The following is a 23418-nucleotide window of genomic DNA, read 5'->3' as shown; positions in this document are numbered from 1 at the left end:
GACCTTGATTATTTTTACGTTATAGATTTTTTGAAATCATTTTCCTCTTGTATTATTGTTTTTTAGTCTTTAGCCGTCACTGTAACTCCACCTTCCTACTGTGAACAGTCTGATCTGTAGTACAATGATGTATGGTGTATTCATTCCAGCACTGCATATTCAACGACCTTTGAAAACACACCAACGTTGACTTTGAAATGAGTATACCAACAGCTTTACTCTACCAACTAATGTGCCATCAGATACACAAACCCACTACCACATGCCATGACATTTAAATGACATCAAACACAGCTGGCATCCAAGTGGGGATTCCATTAAATAAAGAGCGGTTTCATTTCTCATCACAGCATCACAAGTCCTCAGCAACAATCATTCAATAGAAAAACAGGAATCAATTCATTGTGCGTCCCTGAATTCAACGAAGGACAAAGATGAAAGACTGATCTCTGTGCTTCATTAACATATTATCTAACATTGTTTACAAGAAAAAGGACATTTTACTGATGTTGTGTGACCGGATAGTGATTTGCAGCTCTATTGTAAAGTCAGTTTATCATGCCAGCATTGTATTCAAGTTCAAGCCTCAATCATCAAAACGACTTTACTTCACAACAAGGGGAGTCAGAAGTATAATTTCATACAAAATGATTTCCATATAAATCAAATCCATTGGAGCCAAAAAAAGGCCTTTTTTCTTGCCTTCTCCCTTGGATATTCCACTCCGTCTGAGGCTCAGCATGTAATATTTCACTGGGCAACTTCACAGCATGATTCCTCCTTTAAGGAAAAAGAAAATCCCTTTTTATACGACTAATGGCTCCGAGGAAACAATCCCACCCCCAAAGAAGCAACAAATATACCCAATTTTAGATGTAATTGCGCCGTCTAAGGACGAACTAACTTATGTGACTAATCGTCTAAACCACGGTCATCTTGTACTTGTAATGGGAGCGCTTTCTAGAAGGATGGGACTGAGGTACCGTAGTAAATGCAGGTCGTAAAGAGGTGAATGGGAGTTGAGTGCACTATAAATAAAATAAAGCATACACAAACATAAAATTATGTTTTTAAAAAATGGCAAAGTGCCTCCACTCTTCTATAAAGTCTTCTTTGTGTTTGTGCACTCCGCAACCTGAGCACCATGAAAAAAAAGAAGTTAAGATGCGCTCCTTGAGGTTAATTTATCAGCTGAGAAGTGAGTCGCTCCCCACTCACAGCGCTTAGCATCTCCTCATTCTTCAGCAGCATGAAATGTTTTTTGGGAATGGACGTGGGCGGCTGGATGAATGCTGATATGAGAAATGGAGGGCTCTTTGTTTGCAACTTTTTAGATATCCTCTTTGCATTAAAGCTCCTGTGTTTACCTATTTAATATTCACCTGGAGCCGGGCGCCATAAACTACACTCCTCCAAAGCCATTTAAAAATAAAGAGCTTGTTAGGAGGACTAAGTGTGAGCCGTTGATAGAGCGTTCTGCATTCAGGCTAATAGGAAAATATCTGTGCTGTCCTTTGGTCTGTTTACTTTATCCTAACACACCTCAACACTTTTACCTTGAACATATTTACCGATCAATAACGTGGGCTACTTAAAGTCAGCTGCATTACCTGCTGCTACCAAAACCCCAGAGATAGACTTATTCAACAGCAGAGCTCTTAAGTGAGCAGGCGGCAAACTTTGCTGATAGCAATTTGGTTGGAAAGCTGATGCTGGATCATCTTGTGCTTTAACTTTTTGAAACCTTGGCTGCTTGGTATTCATTCCCTTTATTTAAAGACTTATAGCACTGCGTGTCTTGTATAGGCATGTCATATATAGTTATTTTCAGGACTGTCCAACATTCAGGAAGGTGAACTTAAAAAATGCAGACAATAGTCAGTAACCGTGTTTCCATTCACATATTTTTATACACTATATGGAAATGGAAAAATTCCATAAAACTTCCTCTGTTGCAAAAAAAAGTTTTACGCTGTAGTTGAGGTGGTTTTTCCCTGTATTAAATAAGAGTTGATGCGCTAAATGGATTATGGAAACGCCTTTGCCGAATAATTAAATAATAAGCGAACATTTAACTGATCAACTGTTTCTGCTGTCGGCGTCTTCACGGATATTCCCACAAGGTCCGAATGTTTGTCTTCGTCTCCAGACAGCATGAAACATGGCCAATACTAGCTGACATGAAAGAACTATTAAAACTTTCCAGATCAAATCAAATTCCTGAAGACCTCTCTCCATTTTATTTAAATGGTTAGACGACCAAGCCGACTTGTTTTGTTTCCGGTTCTCAATCTCTACTTCTTCTATTCTGTTTACTGGTAGATTACAGCCATACGTAGCCTAAAGCGCCAACTTCTGACCACGCTACACTATAGACGAGTTTATTCGCTCCAAACCAGTTGATGGAAATGCACATTTCTTTTTTGCGACATTTCAAAAGTTTGCTGAAAGTTCACTGGACAATTGAATGGAAACATGATAAGTGGTACTGTACAGTGCATCTACTCTGAGTCTTACACAATTTGATATCATCGTTTCAGGGATATAAAAACCATGGTAACAGGACATTCTTATTAGACTTGATATCGTTTTGGACCAGGCTGACGACGTAAGTCCTGGGTTTGACTTTGGTTCCTAGAAACTGAGAGAACCTGCTAGAGAAGACCTCTAGTGCGTTCATCACTTTGAGCAACCACTTTCACATTACACGCAGTAATGTGATTCTATGTTAAAGCGGTGCATTAATTTAGAACCGACACGGTCTGCTGTAGCACAAGTTGGTTGCGAGAGGCAGGACAGAAATGACTCAATCATTCTGCTAAAATTGCCTGCTCCCCAAGGGAAATAGACCATTTTCTTGCATCTACATTGGGCCTGATATCTTCCTTGGGAAGTCAGAAGTTTATAGCACAATTTATCTGTGTGTTATAATACAGAGTTGACCTGCAGGATGTGGACATCGCTTTAAAGCTGCTTCGCCTTCAGGGTCAAGGTTTGAAGGCAAGAGTCGCCGTATGAAATTTTGAAAGACTCTGAAGTGTTCTTTACTGGCACTGAAAATACCAAAAGAAAAGAGCTGAATTTTTAAAAAAAAGAGAGAGAGATGAAAGGATTCTGTGAGAAAGCATATATAAAATATAGCAAAACGAGGGGGCTCCGAGTGAAGACGGGACGGCTACCTATCCATTCCTTCCACCTGCTGTCCCTCCAGCTTCAGTTCACAGGTGAGCCTTTCCACTTTCATTTCTAAATGAGTTGCCGGAGGGCTGTGAAGAGGGATTCAGAGGGGAGCTGAATTGATCTAGCATGAGGTAATGAGCACCGGCGTGGTTAAGGAGTCAGCTGAGCCCTTATCGGAGAGTGGCAGGCTCAATTCCCCGGTGCTGACATCGCGGCATGTATATGGCGAGGAACCCGGCTCGCAGATTGCTTTTGGGGGCCACGAGGAAGTCCATCTCCACCTCCATCCCGGTCACTTTGCACCACGTCCAGACGGACGGACGGCACACACAACCCTCAGCTCGCTAATTGTACTTGACGTCCAACAGACACTGAGCAACAATTACAGCCTCCTACTGCTAACACGCATATACATTCCCAAAACACAGGTGGACACTTGGATCCACAGAGAAGATGGAAATGGATTATTTCAATTTACAGACACACACACACACTCACACACACTCGGGCACATGAAAGCACTACTCTCTGTCTGCCTGTCCACAGCAGTAGGCCTGGATGTCTACAGCTCCTTTTGCCCCATTGGAGCTGTTACTTTTTGGCAGTGTGTGTGTTATTCCAGAGAACTTTTAAAGGAGCTCTGCATTTAATCTCAAATTACTAAAGTAAGTGAGTAAATTTGAGTAAAATACAGATTTGTTCATCCCGTGCAAATAAAAAAACAACACATGAGGTCCCCTGGTAATACTAGCCCCGTGCAAATATTGCTTTAGTGTAGCGCGTAACATGTTAATTAGCACTGAATACAGTAGAAAACAGGAGAAAGTTTGCTCCGGCTGGTGGGCGGTGCTTGGTATTTCCTCAACTAATCTCAACATAGCGGCCAAACTTTCTCATTTTACAGCTAAACAGTACACTACAAGATGTGTCTGAAAACATTTGAGAAGAGAAATAGGCATTACAGTAACAGAATATTGATTCATATTTGATCAGCGCTGCCTAGTTTGACCTTTTGATCAGAGTTTGCGAGTGATTGACAACTGCTCAGAGACGGCAAGGCTCCAGCTCGGCTCTGATTGGTTGTTTTCCTCCGCTCTGGGAAATCTTGCAGATGCCATTAGGAGCACCGATTCCAATTTCAGATTATCCGTCTTACCGTTATTTTATAAAAAAAACTACTTTTTTGAATCATATTTGCTCCGATCTGCGTACTACAGCTTTAAGGGTTGCAGTATGAACGCAGCCTTAGTTGCTTAGATAAGCAGACAGACATAAACAGAGTTGTTTTTCTCTCAAAAAAATGCTTGGAATAGCAGAAAAAATGTGATTCCATGTCTCCATGATTGGCTCCTCTACAGCGTTAGCCATGCTTGTTGTGGTTCTCCGCCACACTTAGGCTCCCTTATCCTTCGTGATATCACCTGATTTACTGTGGCATCTGGCCCCAGACGACGGCTATTAAAGCCCATGTGTGCTTGAATTGACTCCGCTAAGTGCTTTAAAAAGCAACAGTTGACTATGAATGGTCAAAACGAAGCCCCTAATTCACTAAACAGTCATTTTGTTAATACAGGCAAGTGAAGTGATTTGCATTCAATGTCAGAGACCTCTCTCGTTTCTTTGCTTGACACCGCTGAGTAATCGTTGGCACCTGAACGGTGTTTACACAACCGTATTTGTGTGTCTTTTTAAAGCAATATGATTTAATAATAATGAAATAAATAAGCATTAGTTAGCAGGCGGAGTGGGGATGCAGTCATAAATTAAAAATGTTCATTAGTCCTTGATGTTGAGCTCGTTCCTGCCTCTGACTCTGACCCTGACGGAGCACAAAGACGTATTCATCTCCAGGCAGAGAGAGAGAGAGAGAGAGAGAGACTAAACACTAATTTATGGAGACCGTCTTCAGATGCAATAGATATGGTACATTAGTTATCAGTGCCCTGTTTCTGTTATTGGTTATTACATATCCATACATCAGACTGCAACAACAGACGCCCATCCACCTTCCATTTCTATAACTGAGTAACAGGCGGATGTTTCTTTGCTTTTGTTGCTCCTCCACCCACCCACCCGCTCCGTCTGCACGCCACATGCATCATTCTCTAATGTTAATAACCTGTTTGGGTATTCTCCGTCTGCCAGGACCTTATAAGACTTCAAGCCGAGCCCGACATTGTTATGGCCCTTTTTTTTTTTTATTTGCCTTTCCTCCGTCTCGCTTTCCGCTCGTCACGTTATTATTCGGGCTTAGAGGCGGGGGACCACATTGCCGCCGCTGCTTTCATTATTTGACTGTTGTTTTGTATAGATTTTTCTTTTTTTTTTTTGCTACGGCGGCTGAAAAAAATAAAGTAGGCCAGGCAACTTTAATATTCATGTTAATAGTAAATCCACGGCGAGTGTTACATTTACAGGTAAAATGGTAAAACCTCAATTTTGCAGAACAAACAAAAAAAAGAAAAGAGAGAAAGAACATGATATAGCAATCTTCAGCGGCAGCAAAGGAGGACTTCTTATTTATTAATATGTTTCATTTCGGAGCCGTAACCTTGTTTTCCTCCCTGACCAGCAGCAAAACATCCCCCTGCTGTAACTTTTATACATTAACACTTCAGCCAAGAAATAGAAAGAAAACAGAACGAGGAAGAAAAATGTAGGGGAAAGGGAGGGGAGGTGGTGAAATTGGAGACATAAAGAAAAAAGAAAAGGGTGAGGACAAAGAGGGAAAAATGGAAGACGGAGAGGCGAGAGAAGGGGGTGAGGGCAGAAAGACCTGTACAATATGAGAGGGGAAAAGAAAGAGAGAAAGAGGACATTTCTTGGCTCGTACTCCTCCTCCCCTCGTGTGCAGGCCATCTTAATGAGAGCCACATTTAGGTCAGCGGTGGTTGGCTTTTTCCCTCTTTTCCTCCTCTTCTCCTCCTCTTCTCTCTCTCTCTCCTCTTCTTCTTCTTCTCCCCTCCCCACCCCCACCTCCTGAGGGAACGATAAAAACCAGCACTGTGTGGTTTGGCTATGAAATTACAGTGATTCAATACAAGTTCAAGAATAAAAAAAAAAAAAAAAAAGCAGAAGAAGAAGCAGCGCTCTGAGTGCAAGCTGAAAGTAGGTTTGGTGATTTGCTGCTGGTCGTGGTGGAGTGTGTGTGTGCGTGTGTGTGTGTGTGTGTGTGTGTGAGTGTGGTGAGGGGTCAAAATCACTATCATTCCTCTCCACAGAAAGGGCGCTTGTAAACAAGATGCTCGAGTGTCCACTGGAGGAAATTCTCCGAGGCCCAGCCTATACTTTACGGAGCAAACGGACAAAGGAGGAGCAAAGAAACCACCGCCCAAACATTCTGCGTCGTCACATTTTTCCTGCCGCCTGTGGATTGGTAAGCGATAAAAACAACATATTCCACAGTGGAAGAGCTATTTCTCAAAAAAAAGAAAAGGAAAGGCGAAGTGAGGAAATGGGTATATTTTGCCCATGAATGTACCCTATAGGAGGTTAGTCTGGGCAGAATGGGGACATCCATCCTGCCGCTCGGCTGATGCTGTACCAATAATGGATGAGCATGGACGGGGAACATGTGGAGAGCTTCCTGATTGGAGAAGTGTGCTGTGACTGAGGGGAGATAGAGCAGGGGAGCTGGGCGTAAAAAATAAAGAGTGAAGTTAATAGAGAGTGGAAAGAGAAACAGAGGAAGGGATTGAAATCACAGCATGTTTCTGGAAGTTTTTCAGTCCTTTTGTTGGATCTGTCGAAATACACCAAGACCACTACAAAGCCCATACATGGTACTACATCTACACTATTTTTCCAAACAGCTACATGTGCTGTATAGAGACCCTAAGTGTTCAATATTGAATACATAAAATAGACATTATGAGACAAATAATCACATGAATAAATACAGACAAAATCATCAAATAAATATCTAAGACATAGCTCATTATTATGAAATGCTATTTCATCCTAACCTGACCCTGATTGGATGAACCATCTGTCAATCAAACTCTTGCTGAAGCCAGGCAGGAGAAGAGTGAAAACATCTTTTCCATCGAGAAAAGCCTACAGAGTATTTGCTCTCCAGTTCTGATAGAACTGATGCTGTTGCAGCACCTACGCTAAACTTTTCAGGAGCCGCAATTGTTGTTTAGAACCAACAGTCGCCTCTCCGCGTGGCGTCACACACACACCTAAGCCACGCCCGTAGCTGCAGTAGCTCCTCACAGGATGCCGATTGGTCCGTGTTCTGACTTGCCGGACATAAACTCATTACTTAAAGCCTGACAAGATGGATTTTCATGTGATATGTGATACCACGATTTTCGCGTGAATCCAGTTGCCGTGCAAGGTAAAGTTCATCCTACTTCTTTTTACAATAACAGAAAACAGAAAATGTTCTTTTTCTGCTTTTCTGTTATGTTTTATATCTGTCACTCAAGAATAGGGAGGCAAAACCGAACCCTAAGAAACCTGAACCGTTCAATGACGAACCGAACCGTAGGCTTGTTGAACCGTTGCACCACTATCAGATACAGGCCTGCTAATTATTTGATGAGAACAAAAATTACAAGAAATCATAAAATCGAATACTTAAAAATCCCAATACATATCGAATCGGCACTCAAGTATCGTCATAGTGTCGAATCGGGAGATAGGTGTATTGTCTCAGCCCTAATGATCACAACTCAAGACACGTGGAGACGCATTCTAATGCAAGGTGTAAACAGTGCTTGTGAACGTTAACTGAATCAACCCTCCAAAAACAGACGGAACATCTGGACCACCTGTTGAAAGAAAAGCTGATTTGTCTTAACAAATTTCTGCACATCTCGTTCCGTCTATTAAATCATTCCGTTCTCTCTCTGTGTGTTGTTTTTGTTGTTATGCTAATTTTACTGCAACTTTTCTCATTTTCAAACCAGCCAGCCAGAGACACAAACAAGTCCGAAGGCAAAGACGGGGCTGAGGTAGAAGCAGGATGAGGCATGAAAAAAAAAAAAAAAAAAAAGAAATGCGTGGAAAAGCTCAAGGTAAATGGGCAATGAAAGAAGAAAAAAGGGAGACATTGAAAAGAGTGAAAGGGTCTGATTCAGAGAGAAATAAACAGAGCCGTACTGGCATGACTGCAGAGCAGCCCACACAAAGCTACATGCAATACAGTGCACTAAAAAGACCAAGTGAAAAGCTTCCAGTAATGTGTGTGGATGTGATGTGGTGTCTAATTGCCCTGTAATGGAGGCAGGTGTTGTGTGCTAATTAAACACACATGACCGCCCCTCACTCACACACACACACACACACACACACAGGCCTGGCCTTTGTCGAGCAGCTAAATGAGGGAAACTCAAATCGGTGTTTGGCTGCGGCGCTTTGGCCTTGGACGTGTCAAATAGGCCTGACAGTGTTAACACCAGGGATAAAAAGGATGAGTCATGACTCTGTGTGTGTGTGTGTGTGTGTGTGTGTTGTGTGTGTGCTTGGTTTACTCTACATGTAAGAAGCTTCGGTGTCCACATGTAACTCTTGAAAGAGGGTATCTTTATCTGTTCTCTGCTGTCTACGATATATATATGTGTGAGTTGTTCCTGGTTACAATCCATTAGTTATGGTTTTAATGATTCTCTTTCCAGAGATTCTTTCCAAGTACAAATGACCACGCTGTTGCAGGTGTCATGTTTCATCGGCAGCTCCTCCACTAATGAGCCAAATGTCGTGATGAGCAGCCATGCCGGGCTGGACTTGACATTAAAGCCGACTGCTCCGCTACACAGACACGGCCAGAAACATACACACCACGGATGAGATCATGCAATTCGATGTGAACATTTCTTTTGTGATTTATTTCAGTCATGCAATGCAGTGCAACACATGTGAAAACATCTGCAATTTACGGGTGGGCGGGTTTTACATTTAAGATTTTAAATCTGCAAAATGGAAAAGGTTTGTTATCTATGTGAGTTAGTCACAGTGCTTGGAGTGTAAAGGGTGTCAGTATGCTTCAAACTAAACGCTTGTTGCATCTTAAATAGCATCTGAAATCCCCACACCTCCCCAACGTTGGCAGTGTCTGACAATTTCATAACTTTCAGAAGCCAACAACGTGGTAATCATGCCCACTTCACACAGCGATAGCCAGCTGTGCAGAGGTGTGAAAGGATTTTCATCGTCATCAAGATATTGAACAATTGCACATCACAAGATTTTCCTCCTAGGCCTCCTCTCAAGCTCTCTTTTTCATTTGTTACACAACTATTTCTCACTTTTCATGTGAACAGCTGAGTGCAACACTATAAATGCTTTAAGCAAAAGGCTGTTTGTTATCCTCATAGTACGAGTCTCGTCCCCTCTCTATGATGGCCGGCTTATTTCAGGTGTGGCCATTCAGAGCTGTTTGAAACACTTTTGCCTTTATTAGACGTGGTTGTACTCCGCTCTGTCGGATGAATTCACAAATAATGGACTGGCAGCCGGTATCTGCCCCGTCTCAAGGTCAGAATCACTAAAGATATTGCGCTAATGATATTACAGCGCAAACACGCCCATGGAGTTTTGCCGTGAAATTTGCCCCTTATTTTCGTCTGATTGCAGTTATCCATGTGGAAAAGAAACAATGAAATGTTCAGACGTCCTGATCGACGAGGTGCAGAGGTATTCCTCAAAAATTCATGCAAGGAATTTAAACGGGACAGAGAAAAACCCTATTTGGGATTTAATTTAATCGAATCCCAGTCCGTCAGTATAAATGTGCTTCAGTTACTAACAACTCTCTGAAGACGCTAATAATTTCACTGGAACTGTGTGTGGCTATTAACGCTGATCTTTGTGAATTGGATTGTTCACACCAGATCAGGCACCATCTTTAGTTCCCTTATGGCTGGGTTGTACAGATCTGGATCGCCGGTTACGTCATCGGTTATTTTCCGCTGCATCTGCAGCCTCATCGCAAACGTATTACCCTTATTAAAAATTGGTGAATTCAAGATTTGGTGCTAAATTTAACAATTTTCTTTTACCACTCAAGAATCCCATATCCCACATTAAGACACCAAGACCTTGAGGAACACCATAGAAAAAGCCATGCTGTGATTTGGTATCAAAAACCTTTGACATTTGGAGATTTCTGCATTTTTCCGCGATTGGATGGCGACCGCTTCTGTTGTGGAATCTGCTCAGAAACCCCCTTCTTGTCAATATACAAAGGAAAGCCATCCATCCTCTGAATGCCTGAGGTCTCTAGTTTTTGTTTTTAAGATTCATTTTTTGGGCTGTTTTTGCTTTTATTTCATAGACGACAGAGGGGACGACATGCAGCAAAGGGCCACGGGTTGGATTCGAACCAAGGCTGCTGCGGTAAGGACTCTAGTTTCATATGATACCAGTACCTTCACTCTAGCTCTAAAACTGAGCCCATGAAACAGCCTCTGAAAGATGGTAACGCCGGCGCCCTCAAGGAGTGGAAGAGATTAAGAGTATAACATTAACTATAAAGTCCACTAGCGCAAGATTGTAGTGTAACATGAATTCTAACTGTCCGTGGTAGATGCTAATGCAAACTTGCAATACTAAAAGAAGTGAATATGGTTCCTCTGCAGCAGTGACAATCAAAAAGAGAAAAAATGATCTACCAAAATCACTGTAAAATATCCTCACTGTGGAGGATTTTCAATGTCTTTCTATGCTTATGAGGACATTTGGTCATAGCGGGAAAAGAAGCACAAGAACAACCACACACAGATTTACACACACTCCTGAACCCTGAGCCCAGATCAGATGTACGAGTGAAGCCGACAGTGGATTATAACATAAAAAGCTTGTGAAATGGAACAGAGAGTAAAGGAGTTTCTTCCGAAGTGGCTTTGGCTGCTCCCTGCACTGACGGCGGGCGGAGAGCTGGTGAGGTGACAAATTAAAACATGTCCTCTGTGTGTTTCCCGCGGATTGCATGGTGAATTGTTACCTTGCTGCGAGCGCTGAGCTCCCAAAAAGCCACTAATCCCCAAAACAGACCTCCAGAGTTTGAAGAGGAGCATGGAAGGGGGGGTGCAGTGTGGAGAGAGGAGGATGCCTGCAGCTATGGATAGTGTAATAACAACCGTATAATCTTACAACTTCTCAACATGTAAGGCTCTGTCCCTCTGTGTGGGTGAAGAGGTTAATGAAAATGTGCTTATGTAATACTTTTTCACATAACACGGTGTGCAATTTTGAGCTCATATGAAACACCAAACCAAAATAAAGCCTTTTGAGGCTGTTTCTCTGTGCACTTTAAAGGACATGACTGCTCTGTCCTTCAAATATCATACCCCCTAAATTCCTTACTCCCCACTATATCTTTCGTTCAAAACAAACAGTTCAAACAGAACTTTTTCAGTAGTTGTCAGTGCCCCCTCTGACCTGTGGTGTTCCCCAAGGCTCCATCCTCGGTCCTCTTTTGTTCTCTTTGCTTCTACAAGGACATGTATGCACAGACAGCATTCACTACCATTTTTATGCAGATGATACACCGTTCTATGTCCCATTAAAAAACAGTGAAGAAAGCAATGTGCATCACCAAATATCTTATCTGCAAATAAAGTAATTCTGTAATCTAGGCCAAAACAAATCAGTTTGTGATGCTGCCTTGTGGTCCCCAACCCTGACGTACGAAGCAACACCATGTTCACTCTGATCTGGGCCATGCCAAAACATTAAAAAAACTATCTCTGGCACTCATCCAGAAGTTAGATACTTAACTGTCCTTTGGAGTTGTCAAACTAAAAGAGATTGAGAGCGTGTGACTGATGGGTCGCTGTGACGTGTTAATAAAACATGTTATGCCTCCGCTGTAGACAGCAGAACTGATTAAGTGTGAGACAAGCAACTGAAAACATGATGTGATGACACGAAACACATCCGGTGAGATTGTCAGGGTTAATCGCGTATGTAGGAAAGGAGATTGCACCCTTTTTGAATTTATGAAAGGGGCATGTTCAAGCTAAAATGAGGTTTAAATTGTAAATCAATCACGAACAACAAGAAGGCCAGCTCAAAACTGTGGGCTTAATAAGCCTCTTTGTTAATTCTTCCCTATGGAGATGAACGTTTCACCATGTTATTAAGGAAATAATGGAAAAGGGAGGTACTATACAATCACAAATTGCCTGGTGCAAGCAAATGCGTATACACACACACACGCAGACAAACGCACAACACACAAAAGCATACACACACATACACCCACACTGGAAAAACAAGCATTTTTCACACAAAGCAATAAATTAGAGACTTGACAGCTCAAAATGCAGTGAAGGAGACCTGGTTTCACAGTAGTTGGCAACTAACAACCAGCCATACGAAAATACAAAAACACTGCAGAACAACTGAAGGGTTCTTTCCTATTAACAGTTTAAAAAAGTTCTAATTTACGTTTTTGATGGAACTTATTTCTTGTCCCTCAAAAACAAAAGCACAGCAACTCACCAACAAAGTTAACGTGATGGGTAATATTGATTTTCTGCTTCCTATTCTTACACGGTATAAACTGATTAATGGTTTCAGTACTACTTGCTTTGGTTGTACCATCAGCTCCTTCTGATGACTAGCAACACACAGGTCCACAATTAATACTACCTGCTACAGGTAGGCAGATAAAGTTCAAGTTCAGGATTAAAGGGTTAGATTAAATGTGTGAATGCATGAATTAACAGACTTAATAATTAAACAGAATACTCGAAAGTCTGACATATTCATCTAGATGGGGCAGTGATATCATAGATAGCTTTCAGAAGCTGAGTGGATGAATAGATTACAGTTCTTTGTCTTCTTCTTTGAGGTGTGTGTGACTATTTCAGCCTTCTTTCAGCTGACTCCGATGGTGTGAAACGGACTTGAGAGTAATTAAAGAAATGAATACAAAATTATAATTCAAAGCAGTAAGCACTCACAGCGTACAGCCAGCAGTCCTTCCTGCATTTGTCAGTTTAAACTGTGTTGTTTTTAGCCTGGATTATGACTTCAACGTCTTCGTGTTTGTGTTTTATAATCATGCGATCCACTAACCGTAAGCGTAAGTGTAAGTTACCATGGCGATCTACCCCGGTAAGAAATGAACCACCATCGTAGGACTGAAAATCCAGGATTAACCCTGAAGTTACCTCGCTAATTCCAAATCCTGCTTTGTAGTACAGGCCTCAGTTTGTATTAATTAAAGGTATAAGGTATTATAATTTAAGATATTTCCAATTCTTTGACCCTCTGTTGTAAGGGGCAGACTAAAAGCATTCAGACAATCATGTTGACTTTAAACAAGCCAAAAACTGAAACTGAAAGTTAGAGCACCTCTAATGTTTTGCTACTATTCTCTAACTGCACAGGAACGCCTGTTTCATCCCTCTTGGCGTTTTTTTTCCTCTGTTGTTAGAGATGGAGAGATGCCAGAGTGATGGGGCTGCCACTTAGTCGGCGCTCCAAACAGTTGGTCCATCCAAGCCTTGAAAGTGCTCCAACTGTCAGTCACAGGACATTGTCTAGACAGAGAATGAACAGGACACCACTGGTCCCTAGTCACTGGTCCTAATTCCTAAAAAGTTGGTACTAATTCTATAGATGTCACTCACTAACTTTAATAGTCAAGTCAAGTAAATTTTATTTATAGAATCCAATACCACAAATCACAATTTTGCCTCAAAGTGCTTCACAATCTGTGCATCATACGACACGCTCTGTCCTTAGACCCTCGCTTCAGATATGGAAAAGAGCCTGATCCAATAGTGTCATTTCAAAAGAAGAATATGTGTTTAAAAGGACTAGATTCCTTCTTTGTACACTCTTTGTACACTCAAGTATGACCAGCCTTGAGCCAAAGCCACCCTCCACTGGCAGCAGTGCTCATTAATTTATGTGTTGGCTGAGGGGCAATGTATCAGCAATAATTACTCCGCAAATAAACGAAAAAACAAGCATGTGAACCTTGTGTTGAGAGCATCCGTGGTAGCTATATTAGGTGCTGTAGGTAATAGAAAATAAAAGTAAACGAGGCCCTTGTGTTGCATTTATGACCTGCCATTTTTTGCTCATAAATATAATTATTGCAGCCAGGAGATGCACATTATTTTCAGATTGTCTACTGTAATAGGGCCACCTGTGGTTTTAAACTATTGTATGAATTTTTCAGAATTAATTTATTCTCAAGAGTGAGAACTAAACATTCCTCAAAGTCTCAGATGACGTGCACTGTGGTGGAGAGGTGCGTGACCTCTAAGCATGTTTATTCTGGTCATCTTTTTAAAATCGGTTACAGAAAACTGGATTTAAATGATGCTGATGAACCTATCATACACTTGCCATGCTATAAAGCAAAATTGGATTGAATATTGACGGCTATTGACTTAGAAAAGTGTATTTATGGACAATCTCTCACCAACCAAACATAGGTTCCATACAGTAGGTGTCTTGCTGTACAAAAGTGAGAAAAGAGTTCTGGATTGGGTTTCGCCAGTTATTCATAAATCCACCACCAAGTTCTACATAACTACAAGATAGTGATTTACAACTAACTTAGCGATATAAGTGATATAATAAATCTGCCAAGAATTCCACCACTGGAACAAGGGAAAAAGGTAGAAAATGGGACTTACCAATCTATCAAATATTAATATACATTAACATGCATATTAACATTTATTACGTGAAGAAATTTGTAGGGCTTGCCTCAGCTGACCAGGCTAGACTGATGGTGGCATGCAGCAGCCCGACTTGCTGCTGCACTCCACTCGTTACAGCAACACGAGATCAAAGCCCGCAGTGAAGTCATTGTTTTACTGCTTCCTTAATGGGTTGGTTTTCCTCCTGATTTCCAAAAATTTAAAAAAACAAATACCTACCCAACGAACGAATATCGTAATAGTCGAATATTATGGTCTAGAAATTTGATAGATTAGTAAATCTAATCAACAGTGCTCATTTTTCCGTGTTCCAATGATGGATGTTCATTGGTTGTTATGTAGCTGATTGCCTGGCCAGGTGCAATGCCAGTTCAGTTCCACCTGACAGTTCGTGGGTTCAGTAACAACTAATCACTACATGAGAACCAGTGTGATTCAACAGGCTGCTGGAGACTTGTTCATCATTATGGTGGTCTTATGTTGGCAAGTAAACAACACTGTTAATATCCTGTAAATATGCTAAATGTACAGCAAACTCCCACATTGTTGCAAACATTTTAATGACTTTTAATGCCATTTCTTCCCACTGAGCTCTCCATCTGCACATGCCAAGAAGATTACGTCATCCTGCTGTTCATTTGGATGAAAGGGAGATGTAATTGATATAACTACTGAGTCAACAAGAGCCCTCTTGCAATCGGAAATCAATATGCTGGGTATTATTTCCACACATAAAAGATGTGCAGTCTGAAAATGTACATTCTGTGTGCAGTAAAAGATGAAATACATGCATTATGGAGAACATATGGGCCAGTGGATGACCTAAACTCAATAAATTCCACCCACCTCCACCCCGTGTGAACACAGAGGAGAGTCCAACTTTCTGTCAATGACTCAGGCTTTGACAGAGTACCACGCCAAAATTAAATACAGTGCTATTCATGTCTTAGACTTCCAGCCAAATGTGCTGCTTCCATCTCTTCTCACCTCATTTCATCGTTATGATAGACTCTCTGATGCTTCCTTTTCACTGAGCTTCACCGTGAAACCATTCACTGATTCGTACGCTTCCATATGCAAACGCTCATTCCTCACATACACAAAATCACTTTCAAAGAAACAAGAGCACACATCCGTACGCAAAGCCTGTTGAAATGCAATTGAAATGATATTACAGTATCAATCGTTATCTAATCCTTTCTGTGGAAAGCGAGGCCATTGTAATTACCTCCAACTCAGTTTGCTCTAACAAGGGCCAGCATTCACATCACTCCTTACCTCTTTTTTTTCCAATTCTGCATTCTACAGTTGAATACCAGCCAAACAATACCAATGGCAATCAATTTCCCATCATACAAAAGACCTTTGGGGGCTCTCCATTACATTTTCAAACAATGCAGTCCAAGAACATGGCTTGAATTAAGATGTAGCACTGGACCGTCTGCTGTGCTCTGGAAAAGGAGGAGCAAATCAGTGCATCCATTCTGGGCCAAAAACTGCTAACAAGACACTTGAAGAGAGAAACAATCCTTATTATATCTGTCGAGTGCTCATGCCGTCTGATCACGGCTTCCGGTCCTCGCTGAGGGACTGGGACAAAACCCAAGCTTGGTCAATATAACTGAGCCCAAATGTGACATGACAGGATTATCAGACCGGAGCCAGTACAGGCTATCTGCAGTTTCCGCTGGCTCCATGTGTGCTCCAAATGTAGCTCAATTTTCAGGAAAGTGACTAGAGAGCAGAATTTGGAAGCAGGGAGGACCCTGGTGTGACAGCTCTCTGTGCAGCTGGCCGACTTCTTGGAAAAAGGGATATGAGAGAGATCTCCCTTCTGCCCAACGTCGTTACTTTCAGGTCCTGGGAACTCTCTCTTCACCAAAGCTGTTCACTGAAGGAGTCTCACATTCCCTTTTAGCACTGCTCCAACGCGGGATGTCAAGACTGCTTAATGTATTATAACCTCATGCAACCTTGTCTCCTAGAAAACTCTATACTAATGTGCTTAGGAGGAAATGTAATTGCTGCTTAAATTAACTCCACTGGCAACGTCCTATCCGGTAAGCGAGATGTTCTAAAAGGTGACACACGGCGTCTTGACACAACTTGTCACGATACATCAATGTCCTATTTCCAAGCATCAAAAAAAGATGCAGGTTTATCATATTCACTCCCCAGATTGGCGCAGCCCAACTACGTTACCTTGACTACTACGTCTGGCAGTATGATGTGTGTCAGTCAGTCGGTGTTACCTGTGTTACACGGTGGTCGGGCACTCTTGGATTACATTACGTACCCACTTCCCCCACCGTCGTTTTGCTTTTTTTTTACAGAAATAAAACCTGTTTAGTTCATTTTGGCGTATCAGCGCCATGTTATCAATACAAAGTCAGACGACGGACACTACAAACCGATAGTGAACGTATCTGCTCTATACGGAGTCTCAGCTCTGGGTAGCAGGTGTCATATTTCATACATACGGGTCGAAAGAGTTGATAGATAAGAAGATGCGAAGCAAAAAGCAAAAGCGCCTATATTTGGCAATATTTCAGATTTAAACCCAATACTACAATGGATCCATTACGTTAATTATAGGCCATCGCTGTGCGGAGGACGGAGCGGTCACAGCCAGTGTGTGCTGCGGCCCCGCAGCTAAAGCTCTACCGGAGAGGCCAGATACACCACCATCCGACGTTAAAGATCAAAGTAAACGCGTTACAGATATTGACCGTCATCTTTTCTTGTAAAATGTCCGGTGAAATCGGGTGTTGTCACAAGTTTATTAACCGGTTTGAAAATGTCCTCACCATCAATGCCTACCCTTAACCATTCCAAGTCAATGTCTAACCTTAACTATTCGAGGTAATTGCCTAACCTTAACTATTTAAGGTCAATGCCTAACTTAACCATTCAAGGTCAATGCCTATCCCTAACTATTCAAGGTCAATGTCTACCCTTAACCATTCCAGGTCAATACCTAACCTTAACCATTCCAGGTCAATGTCTAACCTTAACCATTAAAGGTCAATGCCTAACCTTAACCATCTTGTGAGAGTTTCACAACATCTGGGTTACCTTCTAGACACAACCAGAGTCTGCATCTGAACGCTCGCTGATGTGAACAATTTAGTAATATATCAGCAGGATTTCTAGGAGACGGGGTTGCATCTTCACTATAGAGAAAAGTGTTTTGTGTTTTTAAAAAAACGTTCTATCTCTACTTGGGTCGACGACATTTTGGTACAGGTCTAATGCTCTTCAGGTCTATTCTGATTGGGCCTGACTATCCTCGGGTCTTTCAAATATTATAAAGTCGAACCCTTCCCACATCCTGCATCCCATTATCTCAAGTCAGCATTAACATTTTCAAGAACCACCATCTTTTTCCTAACCTTAGACAAAGTGCTTTCTACGAAACAGAACCAGAAGTAAATGCTTTAGTTGCCAGGAGCACATATTGCAGAGAAAAAGTTTTGCAGATATGTTTAATATTAAGGTTTGGTTTGGCAGTGAACATTTTTCAGACACAATATGATGAAAACACAGGCGCCATTATGTTTCCTTCAAAATGTATTTGCTTATGCAAATTTGCTGTAAATTAAACTAGTTCTCGGGAGTTCCATCATGATAACACCAAGAAAGCTCATCCAAAAGTCATTATGAAAGTCAGGTTCTTGATGAATTTGACAGTGTTTTAATGTGCCGCCTGTTCCAGCACCCTTATCTCAAAGGACAAGACAGATAGTTGAGGAAGGTGCTTCTCCTGAGAAAAGGGATGTGATTTCTGCTGGTTGTCATGGTGAATATAACAAAGAAGTGTTTTTTAAGTGAGTGTTTGTGTGTGTTTTGTGTTCTGGTATGCCGGTGTCACACTCCATGTCTTCGCCTGTGTGCTTTTCTTATGAGTCACAGCTATGTGCGTGTCGGCATCTGCTTAAAGAAAAAAAAAAAAAGCACGCTGTTCACTATTCAAACTAAAAATTTGCTTTGAAAACAAGTCATATCCCATTTGTGCTACTTGAAATATCCCTAAACCCCAGCAGACTGACATCTCGCTGCTCATTGTCGAAGATGTCTCTGTATTCTAAAGAGAGCCTGATCAAAGGAGCGTCTCCTATTGGAACAGCACAGCTGTAGACTCTCCCTCCATGGCGTTCAGAAAGCCGACCCCGCTGCGATCAAAACAAGACTCCCAACAGATCTATCCATGCTCTCTTTTACTGACATAGTACATCTGTTAATGTCTCTCTCCCCCTACCTTTCTCCACCCCAAAAGACTTCATTATATATAAACTGTAAATCCTTTTATCCTCTGAGCTGGCTTCAATTTCTGATTTGAATGACAGGAACATAAGCACCAGCTAAATAAGAAGTCGTGATTGTGTTTAGAAGCTTAGTTTAAGACCATGAAGGCTTTTTTTTTTTTATATGCTTTTGACACACTATATTTAGATGTACCTAACACATCTTTGTTCTTGATCAGAGTGACATGTTGCTGGATATATTTAGTTACAAACAGCTTGTAATGTTGACTAGATTTGAGCTTCACATTTTTCCCGATCAACGACGGCAATCGGACCAAATTCATCGCAAAAGACTCGAGTCGTAGTTTTACAATTTGATGAGAAAAATGTGATGAAACACTTCTGAAATAGTACGACAAATTAATCTCAGCTCGGGTCCACTTACTAGCTTGTTCCAGAGCTTTTAATCGTGTCACATGGTCTTCATCAGCAGATGAAGTTTTCTCAGTTGTAACAAAACTGTAGAAGAACTTTTTGTGATTACTTTCTTGTGCTAATGTTGGCCTTGGAGCTCAGCATGACAGTTAATTCTTGACATTGGAAACAGCACTTGCACAGAATGATGTCTACTCAAGGTGCACTTACTGTGTAAGATGAATATCATGCGACACAGATTTTTTTGTTTTTCTTGTGTAGCATAAAGGGACTAAAACTGCATTTCTTTGTGCAACCCAATAATTTAACCTTGGCGCTCCGAAACAAGCTTTTATTTTCTAAACAAAAGCGTCAATCAAGAAAAAATATATTTTTTATTTTTCTATAAAAAAATGTCTCTTAGTTTTCCATACTTGCCATATGGAAATAATTTTTCTGCCACATAAACAGACAGCGCCGGGACTGGCATTACTGCCGGAAAAGACCAGATGGATTGATGGTGTCAACAGCAACTGTGATGTCTCCTATTTGGCAGCTTTACCAGATTTGTCAAAGACATGTAAAACTGCCGTGTTTAGTAAAAAAAACATCTGATTCGTCCCGCTGCCCCGTTGTGTTCAGCATGCAGAGGAAGGAGAACCGTCCAGAATTTAAAAAGGTAAGAGGGAGATGATTTTTAGATTTTGAAGGGTCTAATGGAATATGACAAGATGAAGTGATGAAGCACTGCTACCAGTAAAATATAAATTCTATATAATGAGTAGTAGAATAGAGGAATATAAATATGTAGAAGCAGTCGGTCAAAAGTTGAAAGTATTATGATTGACGTCTGAGGAAAAACTGGAAGATTCAAGGGCATCTTTTATGAGAACTTCTGTAAAAATACATATATAAAAAAAAAAAAAAATGTATGAATTGAATGAGATTGGTGGGGAAAATAATGAAAAAAGCCTATCATAATATTCTAGAGCAAAAGGTGACATTATTAAATGTCTTGTTTTGTTTGACCAACAGTCCAAAACCCAAATTATTTAATTTATTATAATGTAAAACCAAGAAAAGCAGCAAATTCTCAATTATTTTATTAGTTTTATTATTTAATTGTTCATCAAGATAGATAGATTAATTTTATTTTGGGTTGACTGATTGATAAACCGAATAATTGTAACAGCTCTATTTGCATTTAATTAAAATTTGCTTTATATTTCATGTATTTCTTGGTTTTATTTCTTTTGTAAATCACTTAGTAACTGTTTTTGAAAGGTGCTCTAAATAACGTTAAAGCAGTATCTGCGAGTTCAGTCTTCATTATGCTACTAAATCTACCTGGACCTTTACTGAGGAGGTTTTAGTTTGCGGTACAGTTGACAGGATGATCAATAAATGATTATGTTACCGTCTAGAGAGGCGTTCTCAAATGTAAATGCTGTTGCATTGAAGGAAACAAGCCACCAATTGATAGGATGTTGTCTCATAAAGCACTGGGAAGATTCTATTTGATGATTTACACTCGGGGAGAGACCTACAGTACGATTACAACAGTCAATCTTATATGTGGTGTCTGACGGAGATCATTTCTAGAGAATTCAATTAGAGCTGAATGAAACTATTCATCAGGTTGTGGTTGAGTGCCCCCCTCAGGAGTCCCTCTGGACCCAATTGTCAGAATCACTTTCACAGCATCTCTTCAGAGAATCAGACCCACCCGCCCCAACCTCCGGCAAGATGTGAACAAGCACGAGGGATTTACAAGATATGATCTCTATGTTTAAAAAAACATTAGAGGAGGATTTTAGGGATTCTGCACAGGCAGCTGTGCCGTTCCTCACGACTCACGACCGGAATGTAGTGTGATAAGAAAGAATCAAAAAGCACTGTTGGAGATGTCGGCAAGATGTCGCTGTTGGTTGATCTGATAAACAACTTGGTGATGAATGTCTGGTGTCGGATGACGGTAAGAACAATGTCAAAATAGATTTCGTTTCGGCTGTCACATTAACTGATGAGCACCGAGCACTGATGACTCCTAACTCAATCCGAGGACCGGGGCCTGTATTTATTTTTCCCAGAAAAGGGTATTGATCCAGCAAATGGCCATATCATGTTTATTATCAGGTTACCCACACCGGGAAGCACAAATCAAGAATGTCTGAATGTGTTTAATTACAATTTACCGAATACACAACATGTATGCGTGTATTCCCGCCAAGCCAGCTGTCCCTTTGACACAGACGTTGATTCGGTCTTGTTGCTACCTCTGCTGCCGGCTTAACGGCGGAACAACTGTCAAGTCAAGTCAATTTTATTTGCATAGCCCAAAATCCCAAATTTTCCTCAGGGGACTTTACAATCTGTACAGGATATGACACCCTCTGTCCTTTACAGTATGACCCTCTCATCGGATAAGGAAAACCTTAACCAAAAAAAAACTTTTAACAGGGAGAAAAAATGGAAGAAACCTCAGGAAGAGCAACAGAGGAGGGATCCCCCTTCCAGGATGGACGGATGAGCAATAGAGGTCGTGTGTACAGAGTAACAACATAATGAAAATACAACATAGACAATCCATATGACAAAAAACAATACATGTAATGTGAACATATGTGAGAAGGTGGATCCAGGAGGATGTCAAGCAGCTTCCCGGCGTCGCCAAACAGGTAGAGCCAGAGCAACACAACCTCCTCTCCACGCCAACCAGATAGAGCCCGAGCAACATGACCTCCTCTCCACGCCAGATACTGTAGGTAGAGCCAGAACAACACAACCTCCTCTCCACACCAGATAGATAGAGCCAAAGCAACACAACCTCTTCTCCACGCCGAATAGATAGAGCCAGAGCAACACAACCTCATCTCCACGCCGAATAGATAGAGCCAGAGCAACACCACCTCCTCTCCATGCCAAATAGATAGAGCCAGAGCAACACAACCTCCTCTTGACGCCAAACAGGTAGAGCCCGAGCAACACAACCTCCTCTCCACGCCAGATAGATAGAGAAGAAAGCAACACAACCTCCTCTCCACGCCGAATAGATAGAACCAGAGCAACACGACCTCCTCTTGACGCCAAACAGGTAGAGCCCGAGCAACACAACCTCCTCTCCACGCCAGATAGATAGAGCCAAAGCAACACGACCTCCTCTTGACGCCGAATAGATAGAGCCAGAGCAACACGATCTCCACTCCACGCCGAAGAGATAGAGCCAGAGCAACACAACCTCCTGTCCACGCCAGATATATCGAGCCAGAGCAACACAACCTCCTCTCCACGCCGAATAGATAGAGCCAGAGCAACACGACCTCTTGACGCCAAGCAGGTAGAGCCAAAGCAACGCGACATCCTCTCCACGCAAACCAGATAGAGTCCGAGAAACACAACCTCCTCTCCACGCCAGATGGATAGAGTCCGAGAAACACGACCTCCTCTCCACGCCAGATGGATAGAGCCAGAGAAACACAACCTCCTCTCCACGCCGAATAGATAGAGCCAGAGCCAGAGCAACACAACCTCCTCTCCACCATGGAACCTTGAGAGAGGACCGGATTTTTGTGTCGCCCCCAATTCCATTGTTTCGTTCCTTTTATACAGAACGGAGAGGCGGAATAACAGCACAACAGTAAAAGAGCATATCGATCCCTGCTCCCATTCACACACGAGCCCATGCAGGAAATGTTCCTGAACATGTCAGGGACAGAATGCATGTGTGCAGTAAAAGTCCAGTAAAAATAGCAGGGTGTAATAAATATTGCTGCCTGTGAGGGCTGCTAGCACAGCTTTAGACCGAAGTTGAAAAGTAAACTGTCAGTTTTGCTATCACTGAGTAATTTGTGCATCTGGCCACTAGTGTCATGCGTTTGTGTCCAGATGGGAGGTTTAGTGGAGATGGTTTGCCAATTTATTGCTCAACAATAGTCATATGGGGA

General features: G+C 41.6%; 1 protein-coding gene and 1 long non-coding RNA gene across 2 annotated transcripts in view; both read right to left on the bottom strand.

The window, feature by feature from the left end:
* Nucleotides 1-23418, bottom strand: part of adam19a (ADAM metallopeptidase domain 19a) — a 171749-nt gene that overhangs the window by 107457 nt on the left and 40874 nt on the right. The gene's annotated exons all lie outside the window — the stretch shown is intronic.
* LOC119481335 lies at nt 878-22960 on the bottom strand. Its single transcript, XR_005205170.1, has 4 exons — nt 22795-22960; nt 22338-22427; nt 3512-3515; nt 878-888 (listed from the first exon to the last, which is right to left on the bottom strand). It is a non-coding gene; the product is annotated as an uncharacterized LOC119481335 (long non-coding RNA).

The sequence above is a fragment of the Sebastes umbrosus genome, chromosome 22 (genome assembly GCF_015220745.1).
Source record: "Sebastes umbrosus isolate fSebUmb1 chromosome 22, fSebUmb1.pri, whole genome shotgun sequence".
Lineage (NCBI taxonomy): Eukaryota > Metazoa > Chordata > Actinopteri > Perciformes > Sebastidae > Sebastes > Sebastes umbrosus.
The sequence above is the reverse complement of the archived record's forward strand: the minus strand, read 5'-3'. Positions and strand labels throughout refer to the sequence as shown.